Here is a 13,322-nt window from a genome sequence, read left to right on the forward strand (position 1 = left end):
GGGAAGTGTGAAAGTAAGTTTGCGGGCGCTAAGTTGTCAACCAGCCATCAGGCAGCGGCGCGGCCGTAATGAGCTCAGCGTGTGTGTGTGTGTGTGTGTGTGTGTGCTGCTCAGAGACAGATTACTTGTCCGCACACTTCTGGGGTGAGTGTGTGTGACGGAGCGCTCCTTTTGTTGCCCCCCTGTTGAATACACGGAACCAGAAAAGCTTTATTTAACCCCCAAACTGGGCAAATGTGGGATCAATAAGAGCCCGAACTTCCGTCCTTGAACAGAGGTCACCGCTGTCGTCACTTTGCTGCTTTTGCGTGTTTAAAACCACAACCCATCGATTCATATGTGGTCCTTAGCTTTATAAACGCCTGATGGATGGCCGCGGGCGCCACGGGAGTGCGGCGCTCCGCCTGATGGATGCTCGGCCGGGATAACATGTCAGTATCGACAAGCAGCGATGCTGCGTCAAAACACACGTGCGCATCGATCGGTTTATGCAGATGAATCCAGCAGGAGGGTCAGAGGCCCCCCTGGGGGCGCCAGTATGGTGATGTAAATGTCAGTCAAGGTTACAGCAGTCTGCAACATGAGTGTTTTGGAAAGGCTGGAGCTAAAACTTTAGCATGCTGCTGCCTCTTTCAGGTGCGGGCTAGCTGCTAGCACACGCCTGTTTACGTTACACTTCGGCGTTATAATCATGACGTGTAAACTGATTTATGACATGACGTCTCGGGCTGGACGAATACAGGCCGCCTCTCTTCTTCTGTGGTCTTTGGTGAGCTAGGCGAGCGTAGCGCTGCAACTCGGATTTGCTTTGTCTCCTCTCGTTCCAGTATTCCTTCAGCGGGGCTCAGCGTTTCCTTCCAAATCAGTCCCCCAACCACATCCTACAGCAGCTTTAACCATCAGCACCGCTAACGTACAGGAAACACGGGAGAGACGTGTAACTGGTCTGGCTGGTAGCCACGCCAGCTAAGATCTGTGGAGGGTTTTTTTTCTTTTTTGGCTGACGTGGTCGTATTAGCTTGAAACCAACCACTAAACTAGCGTCTACAGTAACACTGTTTTCATTGTTTCTGTTGCTACATCCGTTAACAGTTCTGCTTGTTGTCATCTAGCACCTCTTAGCGGGATTGCTAATAAACAGAGGCGCTAATGTGTACGCATCATCTGACCTCCGGTGTACCTTTCCTCCCCAGTTCCCTCAGTTTTTACCACATTAATTGCTGCTCTTATCTGATGAATCCCCCAGACCACATCAGATATTTGATCCGGGTGATCTCACCAGGCTGGCGTGTTATCGCCCGATAACAAAGGTTAATACTATTTCCTGTGGGCGTGCTTCCTGTTTGGATATGGCGTAGCCGCGTCCACGCCGGTGGTTTCAATAACATTGTGACAGTGAGTGTGTGGAAACAGTAAACCACAACTTTGATTAATGCTGCTCACATGTGAACGGGTACATCTGGTTACCATGGTGAGTTAACCCCCCCAGTTTAGCACCTCTGCTTGGAGAGGAGTGCGCGTATCATCCACACACCTGCGCGCCCTGCGAGGAGAGGAAGGGTAGAGGGTGGATCACATGTCTTCATGGCTGTCCTGCAGTAAATTTAAAACGGGGGGCAATTTCCTGAGGCCCAATTAGCAGAAAATTGGTCCTGTCTGTTGGAGTGACTCTCCAGGGAGGGGAGAGGGAGCGCTGTGTTTCTACCGTCACACTGCAGAGCTCGAAACAAATACTGGAAAAAGACCGTAGCCACGCAATTTACCCCGTAAAGATAAAGAGCCTCTCTTTGTGCCCCTGAAGACCTCACTCATACGGCTAATCAGGCACATGAAATATGCATCCACCCATCAAAACGTTAATAATGTACGCATGAAAGTAGGGTGGGCGTTAGCGGGAAACGCTAGTTCAAATTAGCATCTGTAGCTTTGGTTGAAATCAAAGTTGTGTTTGGAAATGTAATCCAGACTGGGCTTTATCTACTGTAAACTCTGCGATGCTAATGTTAACGGCTGCCAGAACAGTTGCTGTGAATGCTGGGCAATATCCGACCCCCGTGGGACACTTCTGCTGCGTATCGGTGGTATGCAAACATTTCAAGGGGACGCGCTCGATGGGCCAAAGGCAAACAGAAGGAGGTGCGAGAAGTTGGAAGCTGGCGCTGCGACTGACTTTCCCCGCATAGCAACCGACGCTTCCGCGCCTCTCCCGAATCAATTTTTACGCTTATGCTGGGAAAAATTCCTCCCTCTCTGTCATCTCTGAATGGCAGAACAACCGGATAATTAAGCGGGCGAAATCTCCGCGCGGAGATCTGCTGAGCTTTAATTCCAGAATAATGAAGAATTGATAAGAGAGACGGCGGAGTGACGGATGCTCCTGGACGGCCTCCAGCGGCTCCACATGGAGCTCCGCGTGTGTTCGCCACAGTCGATTCACGCGCACTCTGTGCCCCGGAGGGCTTCGGCTATTGACCGCGGCGATGATGGACTCGGAGAGACGCGCGGGGAGGACCGGGTCAATGCCATCCCAGTTCGGGATCGACCCGTCCCGGATGCTTGTCACTCACCAATAATGCGAGCGCCGGGATTGATGCCCACGCACGGGCGCGTCGTTACACCAGAACTCATTAACCTCAACTCACCATTGACTGACGCAACCCTCCCGTAATTAAACCAACAATGGTTTGTCCCATTTTTGTGTTACATTACAGTGCAACACATTTTTGCTGCCTCGTTGCAATATTGGTGATATATAAGGGGGGTAGGGGGGGCGTTTGCTAGTTATTTGCACAACAAGCTAGGTCTTACTTCAAATATTAGCCTGCCGATCACTGCGAGGACTCGAAAGAGGCTGAAATGTTGCCGTTTGTCCGTTCCTTGAAGGAGAATGTCCCTCTGCGGCTGCGATAAAGGCAGGAGATCCATTATTGTCTTCTTCCTTGTTGTTCTTGGCTGATAAGATTCAGCTCCATCCTCTCATCCATCTAATTATCTGTCTACCTGCCTGCCTCGTCCATCGCCACCCTCCGCTATTGTTACTCACTCCGGGCAGGACAAACACGACTCGCTGACCTCCCCCCCATTAGAGACCTCGGAATAAAAAGGAAACCGTGACCCTTTTTACCCGCTACACTCGGGGTCACTGGTGGCCACTGTTTCAATGCCACATGCATTCTATCATTAGATTAGCAGATAATGGCGGCTTGTGCCGGCGTGTTTCCGAGGATTTCTGCCTCCGAATTAACGCCAGATCCTCCAGAATCCTCCCTCGAGTCAGGGGATGGTTCCCCTTGAGCTAGCCTGGCTAGCAGCAACAGGCTCGGATTTGGCAGGTAGAAAGAAAGGGTTAATATCTAATCAGTCGCTCCTCCAAGCTTCTTCAAAGATCTCCAGGAGAGCTCGACCTGGATTAGTCCAAAGCTCCAACTCCAGGCGACAGTTGTACTTTTCAGAGGCATCCAGTCTTATCATCTTCCCTTTTTTCTTTGCTAAGTAGGATTGCTTTCTGTCATTAACACTCAGGCGACTCACAATGGGCCCTATTCTCCTGGTGATTGAGGTGTGGGTTTTATGTTATACCCCCCCTCACCCCACCCCCACCCCCCCGATGCACAAGGAGGTAATTTCTCCTGCAGCGCTCCATTATCAAGCTGGGGATATTAGCCTCCGAGGTAGAGCTCGCCGGTGGAGTGGACGTTAAGCGACAAAGTATGTGCATATGTGGAGAACATCAGTGAATATGGGGTGTGTGTGTTATTGGGGGGGGGGGTATCGCATTCCCAACTGGGTGGCTGCTGCCATCCTGTCCAAGAACAAAGGGGTGTTTATGTCGAGCCTGACTGATTTAGTTTTTATTAATGTCTTACCTCGCTCCCTCCCCCACGGCGTTGCCCCTCCCCCGCGTTAAAGGAACCGAAAAAAGGTGCTGGGGGAGGGGAGGGGGGGTACACTCATTTCTTCTGCGTTTGTCTGCCACCCTCCAACAAACACCAGCATCGCCATGCAGGGTGGGCCTCCCTGAGAGGTGTCATGTCTTCTCCTGGAACCCCCCCCCCCCCCAAAGCCATTTACTCAGTGGAAAAGGTTAATTAGTCAAAACGCCGGCGGTGTTATTTCAGCTGAAACCAGAAGCACTAACGGACTTGATATTAAACAGACAAGAGATTACTGTGATGATATACGCTGTGGATTCTATGGGATATCGTCTAATTCCTGCTCTATGTTATATTCCTGCTCTATGTTTATTCCTGCTCTATTATATTCCTGCTCTATGTTATATTCCTGCTCTATGTTATATTCCTGCTGTATATTATATTCCTGCTCTGTTATATTCCTGCTCTATTTTATATTCCTGCTCTATGTTATATTCCTGCTCTATATTATATTCCTGCTGTATATTATATTCCTGCTCTATGTTATATTCCTGCTCTATTTTATATTCCTGCTCTATGTTATATTCCTGCTCTATATTATGTTCCTGCTCTATGTTATATTCCTGCTCTATTTTATATTCCTGCTCTATGTTATATTCCTGCTCTATATTATATTCCTGCTCTATGTTATATTCCTGCTCTATTTTATATTCCTGCTCTATGTTATATTCCTGCTCTATATTATATTCCTGCTCTATGTTATATTCCTGCTCTATTTTATATTCCTGCTCTATGTTATATTCCTGCTCTATATTATATTCCTGCTCTATGTTATATTCCTGCTCTATGTTATATTCCTGCTCTATGTTATATTACTGCTCTATGTTATATTCCTGCTGTATATTATATTCCTGCTCTATGTTATATTCCTGCTGTATATTATGCAGGAAAATCAAGCTAATTCTCTCCTTTTAAATATGGCTGTGGTGCTACAGCACAACCGCACCGGCCCACAACCGTCGCTGAACTTGTCTAATCATTTTCGGCTGAATCCGCCTTTAGTCTCAGCTGTCCGGCTCGTGACTGATGGCTCCATGTGCGGAGAGGCGCGCTAATCCCTCACGGCCATAACGTGCGCAGCGTCGCCGGCCCGGAGAGGCCGTTAGTGCCGTTGCCACGGTTGACTGGCCTACCCGGCTCAGGGTCAGTGCCGAGTTTACTCTGAGGCAAAAGAGTGGAGAACGTGGATCAAAGTGAGGATTTTCAACTTTTGCTCCGAGCGACGCTCTCCAGAGCCGGGTCCGCTGTTCCAGTGGTTCTACCCTGGATACTCCCAATGTTGGAGCCTCCTCTGACAACCTCTGTTAGCATATCTTTGCCAGCTAATCTCCCAGTCTCCTGTTTGACAGCATCTGTCCACACTGAACTGGTAGCTTTGAAGAAAATTAAGATCACGTTAGAATTGCCAAAGTAAATAACACCAATTGATTTTGAAAAATAAATACAAGTAATTCACCAGTTGAGATCATTTAACTACGGAACACTACTGACAGCTTTTATCATAGATGATGGTAAAAAAGCGCTTTAAGCTAAATGCTGTCAAAACCTCCTTTTCCAACATGCTGATGGGTCATGACGCGATCCTACATTTGATTTTCTTAACTAGTAACAACAAATTGGACATTTTGTCTATAAATTAATTCTATTATAACGGTTTGATGCAAACGGAGCTGCTAGTGTGGCTAAACTGTAGATGGTAAAAGATGGTGGGGGTGAGTGGCGTCGGGGAGACTAGCGTCTGATCCCGTCCGTGCGTCTCAGTGGTGATTGAGCTGGAGAGTTTGAGCATGGCATTCTTTAAACACGCCATGTTTGGGGAGAAGTGGCGTATTCAAACAAACGCACTGGAGAGCAGGGGGTGGTGGTGGGTTGGGGGGGGGGGGGCAAAATGCATTACCGAGTCAGGGAAGTTGAACGAGTGCAACGTTTCTAAACACATTATGCCGCAGCAGCTTTAACAGAGTGTTGATGGAAGGCGGGGAGAGAGAGGGACGGGGTCAAGAGAGTTTCTGTTTTATTTCGCCAAGGTGTGTGCTCTTTGTCTGTCCGCCTGCTGCTGATGGAGTTTTGACATCAGCTCAGCCTGGATACACAAACCTACCAGAGTGACTCGCACTCCAGGCTATTACTGGCACACATGCACACACCCAGAGTTGGATTCCTCCCTGCATGGAGAAGAAGACTGGGATACGCACCCAGGAGTACTCTCCTGGCTACACTCCTGACCCCGCCGATAAAGCCCGCCATTAAAGATTAAACCCACAACCAGCAAAACACTTGAGTAAAGACTCCCACATACGTTGTCTTGGCACCGTGTCCAGCCCAATTACCCTTACAAGCAGACCCTGTTTTCAGGTTGCCAAGTCTCAAGCGGCGGGGGTCCTTCATCCCTGGCATTTCTACTTGCCTGGCAACAGAACACCTCCAACAATACAGCGAGAGCCCCCCCAAAAAATGTACTCTTCCACTCCTCTGCTCCCGTGGCAGGTCGAATCTTTTCAATTAGCCAGGTTGACTTTGCAAGGCTAATTAAGTCCTCATCCTTGATGAGCTGTCTGACTTCTCCAAGCCTCTTACGGGGGGCTTACATCCCTGCAGGGGCCACCAGCCAGACGGATTGTTGTCCAGCTGGAATGGGATTAGCAGCCTGCCAGGGGCCTGAGGCCCGCCGTCCCCGAGCTTTTGTTTGAATCTGAAGTGTCGATTTGGTCGGGGTGAAGCGGGCAGAGAGGATCGAGGTAATCCCCTCCTCTTCAGATGAGCCAATCCGTAGCTAACGCCGCAGACCACCAACCATCAGGGACACCGCTGTCCCATCACTCCCCAGCAGGTAGAGTCCAAGGAAATCTGCACGCTAATGCTCAGCAGTCGTAATCAAAAAATGCCTCCCGACCAAGCGTGAAATGTGGGAATTGTCGGGATTAGCGGCGCCACGCTGCGAGGCAGCAGATTGTCAGACGCACCTTGTCAGCGGCTCGACATGCCCAGTTTTACGATAAAGGTGGGACCACCATTTTGAGTCTCGCCAAGAACAGCTGTAGCGTGCAGATGTTCTGGGGCCAAATCAAGCATCTCATCAAAAGGGGGGGGCGTGTCTTGTTTTGCGATGTGGGTTTTGGGCCCGCGTTCCTCCTCTGACAGCTGTTGTTTCAAGTTAAGTCCAAACCAAATGGCGAAGTTCAGGTTTGCGAAAAATCCCGCTACAAAGCGCACAATGAGTGTTTTGTTTGGGGGGAAAAGACACCTTTTTTTTTAGAGGACTGCGTCCACAAATCATCCAAATCAGGTCGAGCGTGTCCAGACGGGTACGCTCCAACTGTTCGATTTTTTTGCGCGTTGAATTCCCAACGAGTATTGAGACGGCGACTGCTCGTCACGTGACCTTTCCTTTCTCACGTTCCACCTGTGCGTGTGAGTCAGCCTCAGTGGCGAGCCAACACCAACAGGCTGTCTTTCATCACGGCGTGACAGAAGCCTGCGAGATTAGCGCCGAATCCGCCCAAAACAACCGCGCTAAGCCGCGGGATAATCCACAGCCCGAACATCAGAGGGAAACGGTGGGACGCTCGTCTCTTCCAACATCCACCAAGAATCCACCCCCAAGAAAAACAGAGAGGGGACGCAATGATTGTCCAAGAAAGCCAGGACAAGGATTCCTGCCTGAGGTTACTGGTATACCAACCAGCTTGGAATGACCGAGGACGTTTCCTTATGTGGACGGAGCCCCATTAGTCACTGTCCCACCGCCCAGGTGATTGATTGATTACAAAGGCTGTAGCCCGGAGGTGTGGCTCAATGCCTGGACAGGCTCCGCCCACTTCAATGCCTGGACATTGATTGTGACGGCGGTGTCCCCTGTCCCCCCCACTGATGTACAGTATTCGGCTACGTCCCTAATGGAATGCAAGATGGCTACAGGACATCTTGGAGCACGTAGCCTTGTCCGTTGTCCAGTTCCAGTTCCCACCAGCGGGACCAGTGGCTGTTTTCACAGCCACGGCTTCAGTCAGGAGACGTCGGGACTGATGGTTCAGTGGAAAAGAGCGTTCGGGCCCGAAGAGGGACCAGTCTGATCCTCTGCCAGAGAGACTCAGCTGGAGGCCTCCGCCCGCTCTCCAACACACACAGTCCGCCCTTCACATTTATTTCTGGACGTGCGCTGATAACAGAATTTCCAGCAGACTGTCCAAACAGGCCCTCCTGTGTGCACCGCGGGTTGTTTTGGACCCGGACTGGGATTACCACACGAGATGAGCGTCACTTCCAGCTGCCTCGTCAGCATTTTCGACGTTCCCATATGCGACCTCCAGTCCTTTTGTGTGCAGATTGTCAGAATGGAGGCTTTTGTTTCAGGATCTTTTTGCCAGGGCTCCTGATCTTTTCTCAGGGGCCCCAGATGGACCGGCCCGGCACTGAAATGACACCCTGACTCACTTATTTGCAACAAGTTTTGACGTTTAAACCCCTGACTCTTTAGAATGAAGCATCATTCCTTCTGATCTCTGCTCTCTCTTCTTCCTTCTTCTTCGGTTTAATGGAGTGTTTCATTTGCCGTGATAAAACACAATCGCGCGGTGGACAATGTTTTGAATCCATCTGTCCAGTGGTTTATGGACCAGACTGGTCTACAGGCTGGGATCCCTTTCCATCAGAAGGACTGAAGTCTGCAGATTGTTAAAGGCAGTCGAAAGTCCGGCTTTTGCTCTCCGGGGAAATCTGGGATCTGGCAGATGTGTGGGAGGACCTCTCGAAGGGGTTTGTCAGGGAGGATCAAAACTAGCCACGGTTACTTAGCAAACTTAGCAAGCGCAGCAGGATCCAGTCCCCTAATACAGCTCTGTGATAGAACAACCCTAACCCTGATCACCCGAAACATGCTACCCAAAATCATGTTGAGGTTATTTTGCAAACTGGATATTAAAGAATTAGCATATCAGCTACATTGTTTATGAGTCTTTAAACTCTACCCACCAAAACTACCATCTGTAGCTGGGTAATTCGCATCTAAAGTTAATTTCAGCGATAAAAACAAAGGCTCCACTGTATCCATGGTGCACAGATTGGTCGTACACCTCCTCGGCGGTTTTAACGGGAGTCATTCCGTTAGCCTGCTTTGCATTTCATCACTTCTGCCTGTCAATTGCACTTGATTTACACGGGACGGCGAATGCGAAGCATCAATTTGAGAGGGGGCGATTGCGCCGGGGGGAGAGGAGATGGCAGGATTTATCGCTCGCTAACACGGCGACGTGTCCTTCAATTACGCCGCGTCGAATCGGAGCCAGTCATTACACTGTAGGTGGAACAGGTACTATGACTTATAGAAAGCACGTCCCGGCTCCCTCGAGTTTCCAAAGCTATTGTGCTTTTGTGCGGGTTTGAGTAATCCCTCACTGTACCGGCCTGTCAGCCGTCTGTTGACACAGATGTTTTGTATTCACTGCGGGCCTGTATGAGCGCTATAAAGCTTTCACAATACAATGACTCTGTCAGAATGGAGTAATGAATACATGACAGCGCTCCGCTCAGGCTCTCATAAAGAGTTTAAGGCCTCAGAAATGATCTAAAGTTTGCCTGAAGGTCTCCCAGGTCGGATCCTGAGCCCTGATAAGTTTGAACTGATCGTACCGAGCTAATGTTTCGGGACGACGGCGTTAATTACGTTGTTGAAACGGGGTCAAAACTCCCGTGGAGGAAAAACGGAGTTTAGCGACGAGAGGGGACGAAATTCGGTGCCAGGAGAGGACGACCACCCCGCCCCGGCCAGTTTCCCGTCTTGATAAACTGCAGACGGGGAAGTGTTAACCTCCTCACACAGCTGGGGCTAATCAGCGCGGCGGCCGCGTCACCCACACGCCACAACGCACCCGCTACGTTAAAAGGACACATTCACCGAGCCAGCAAAAATACATAATCCCGCTGGAATCATATGGTAGCCATCAGCCCCAGCCTAAATTGTTCTCGTTTATCATTTGGGAGGGAATTCCGTCACATTTTACTCCCGGTAGCAGAGGTTTATTTTACATGTTACCACACTTATTAGCACAAAGTTGTGTCTCATTACAAAACAAATAGAGGGCCAGAGGGCAGAAAATTCCATTCATTCCCTCTTCCTGCCACATGTGCATAATCGATAATGCATAAATCTTTTAAAACTTCTTTTTGGAATTGGGGAAATTAAATACAAACACACAAGGCTTCTTCTTTTTTTTTTTTTTGATTTTTAACCGAGATGAGATTTCAGACGTTAGCAGAAATGCTAATAATCAATCACCCAGCACACTCCTCCTGGGCGAACACCAGTTCTTGGAAGGGAACGTGTGACCCGAGAGGTAACGTGTAACGTGAGCGGCTAGTTTTGTGTGTTTCACGGGCGTGTAAATATTTAATAGAAGAGCGAGCTACAGCGCCGCGGCACCGTCGGCGAGACACCCGCAGAAGATGTCTGTCTGACAGCGGCAATTTATGGACCGGCGGGAAGATTCATGCACGCCGCAGTCAGATTCTGGGATCATGTGACAGGGACATAGATATATAGCTGTTTATGGTTGCAGAATATGTCAGTCGCTAGCGATGTTGATACCTAACTTGTAGGAAACATGCCGAGCGTTCCACACTTCACATATGCGTTTGAAGTGTCCGTTTGGCATTTCGTTACCGCGCACCACATGCTGGCGAGGGTTCGATATTCACATACCGCAGCATTTCAGAGGGTTTTTAGCGCCGCGTGGCGAAAGCGTCGGCGGGGACCGTTTCTATAGCCTCTACAAGCGGGTAATTTTGGAATTCAGAATCAATTTAGCTGCGCTGCAGTCAGGTTGTGTCGTTCTTTCCAGTCACGCACGCTGCCATATGATGGTGGTCATGTTTTATTTTCGGTAACTGTTGTCAGGAGGCAGCGTAAAGACTTTATTGGTATATAGTTGTACTGTAAATGCCAGCTGTCAACCAAGATTAGCAGTAAATTCTCAGCAGATCATGAGCTAATAACAACTGAGGGTGCAAGGAAAAAGCAGGAATGTGAAAGAAAAGTGGAGTTTCCACGTTTTTAACGTCTCATTGTTGCAAAAACGGCTAATTCTTTAGACTCCACTTCATATTGGCGACTTTGCTCCGGTGCTAATGTTCTTAAAGTGATTCCTGTGGGTCTAGATGGGAGTCAGGGGTGAGGAGAATCAGTTTTAACAAGGCCTGTAAGCCCCCTGATTGGGCAATATAGAGGAAATAATGAGCTTCTCTGCTGTTGTCTCAGCTCAACCGTGGACTTAAGTCCTCCCCCGCCCTCCCCTCACAAATGGTGTGTTTTTCATTTACATATACATACGATCGAGAAGGAATCCTTCAGGTCTCGGATTAGTTCGCGCCTCCCCCACTTCAGGGTTTCTATTGGTTCTTTACGCTCCAGTGGTGCTTCACCATGAGCTCCCGTCAGACTAAACCCGGTCAGAAGTCTTTGATTTCAGTCATCAGTCGCTCAGCTGCACGCGTTAAATTTAAAAAACCCATTTAGTTCATATTTACTGAACATGTTGTGAGTTCCCTTCCCGCCCCTCCTCTCTGGATCTGTCCTTGTTGCTCAACAAGTGCTCATCAGTTGACGGAAGACAAAGCAACACCTCCGTCCTCCTCCGCACGCACGTCATCGGTGATTCATCGCGGGGAACGTTCCGACTTTTGTGAATCCGCGTTAGATTTCTGCCTTCCTGTAAACGGGCCGCGGTCTGCCTCGCACCGCCGTCATCCCCCCGGCGTAGCGGACACATCTGCTCCACGTGGGGGAGGAAGGGAGGGATGGAAACGCATCGGCCGTGAATGAAAACTTCCCTCATTGCAGCAGACGTTGAGCCCGGTCATGTTTACCCTCAACCCCCGAGGAGATTATCCCGACCCGTCTTCAAACGACGGGGTTCTGTGACCCCATTGTAAATCTGAAGGCCGACCTATGACCTCTGGAGAAGCGATGAAATGAGAGGAAGCCTCCCGTTTCCCTCCGCTGAGGTTCGGAGGCTCTCGCGGTGCAGCGGGAGCCTCTCAAATGAGCTCCGAAGTGGATTTTTTTTACGCAAACGCCGGTAGTATGGCGGGTAAAAGCGGGGCGGAACGGGCACGTGGGCAGAAACAGGTGCCGGCGTGTCGGACGCGGCCCCGGCGCGACGTTAAAAACCGCTGACAGGGGAAATGAATCCCGCCACAATGCCGCGCTCAGCTGTAAAACTGCCATTCATTTGGATGTCACTTAACACGTAGCGCTCGACATTGTCGCAGATTAAGTTCACCACAAATACCCACGCGGACCCACCGACGTTCCGAAATGGAACACCTCTGGAGCGGAGAGGCCTCACTGAGTAGCTGCCGGGACTTTATGAGGTTACAGTAATGATTGTCCAGGACGCCTTTGATGTCTCCTCCCTGCTCCGTTCCCATGCCCGCACTCGCAGGTAGATGTTAAATGATGGCATCCTGCTGACAAGATGGGTGATCCATTAGCTGATCCTCCTCTGGTCCACAGGAGTGAGCGGTGAAGAAGTCCAGGCCTGCCCCCTCACTGCCCCGAACCCTCCGCTCTCATCCTCCTGTTTGCAATAAACGTCCTCGCTGTAACTGGAGCTGAACCTTCAAGCTTCTTTGTCTTTTACACGACTTCCATTGTTGTCTTTTGCGTCCTGTTGGATAAGCGGGTTTAGAGGTCCTGGGCAGCAGTTCATCACCCAATAAAACGGAACGGTCCTCTCTCGATCACGCTCACCAATCGCGACCGCTCTTCCTCTGTCCCTCCACCCGTCTGTCCTCCGTTTCCTCTTTTTCCTTTCCTGGATGCCTTATTTGCTGAGTAAGGAGGTTCCCTCCTGACCCCTGCCACGAGGACGGACGCTCCTACGCCACAAAAAGGGAAGTGACGGACGCTTGTACCTTGAACTTCATGGGAAACGGAGGTTAGCTGGCCGCGGCGGTCAGCGAGGACGCCAGGGGCGGTTCGTAGGCGTGTGCTAAATGGGGGAAAGGTCAAAGGGCAGCGTGTGCGTAGTGCAGGGTGCGACATTTCCGATGTTCCCTGTGAAAGAGATATCTGGCGTCACGTTACTGTAATCTTTTTGCTTTGGATGAAGACACACACACACACACACACTCACACAGACCTGTTTGTTGCCTCCCGACCACCACGCCATCATAAGCGGGGTGTCTCGTGTCCTCTTCTATTTTTACCGACAGGCGCTGAAAGCCTCTGGAAGCTCCTTGTCAATGGGCATCTCATTCCGCCGCCAACGGCGTGTCACCATTTATTAAGTCGTCATTACTCAGGGCCGCTGTGGCTGCCCGGGGGTGTCGCAAATAGATGGACGAGGATAGGCCCATGCTGTTGCTGCACTCCCTAAAGGCCCGGCCATAAAG

This window comes from Takifugu flavidus, chromosome 22 (assembly GCF_003711565.1).
Source record: "Takifugu flavidus isolate HTHZ2018 chromosome 22, ASM371156v2, whole genome shotgun sequence".
Classification (NCBI taxonomy): Eukaryota; Metazoa; Chordata; class Actinopteri; order Tetraodontiformes; family Tetraodontidae; genus Takifugu; species Takifugu flavidus.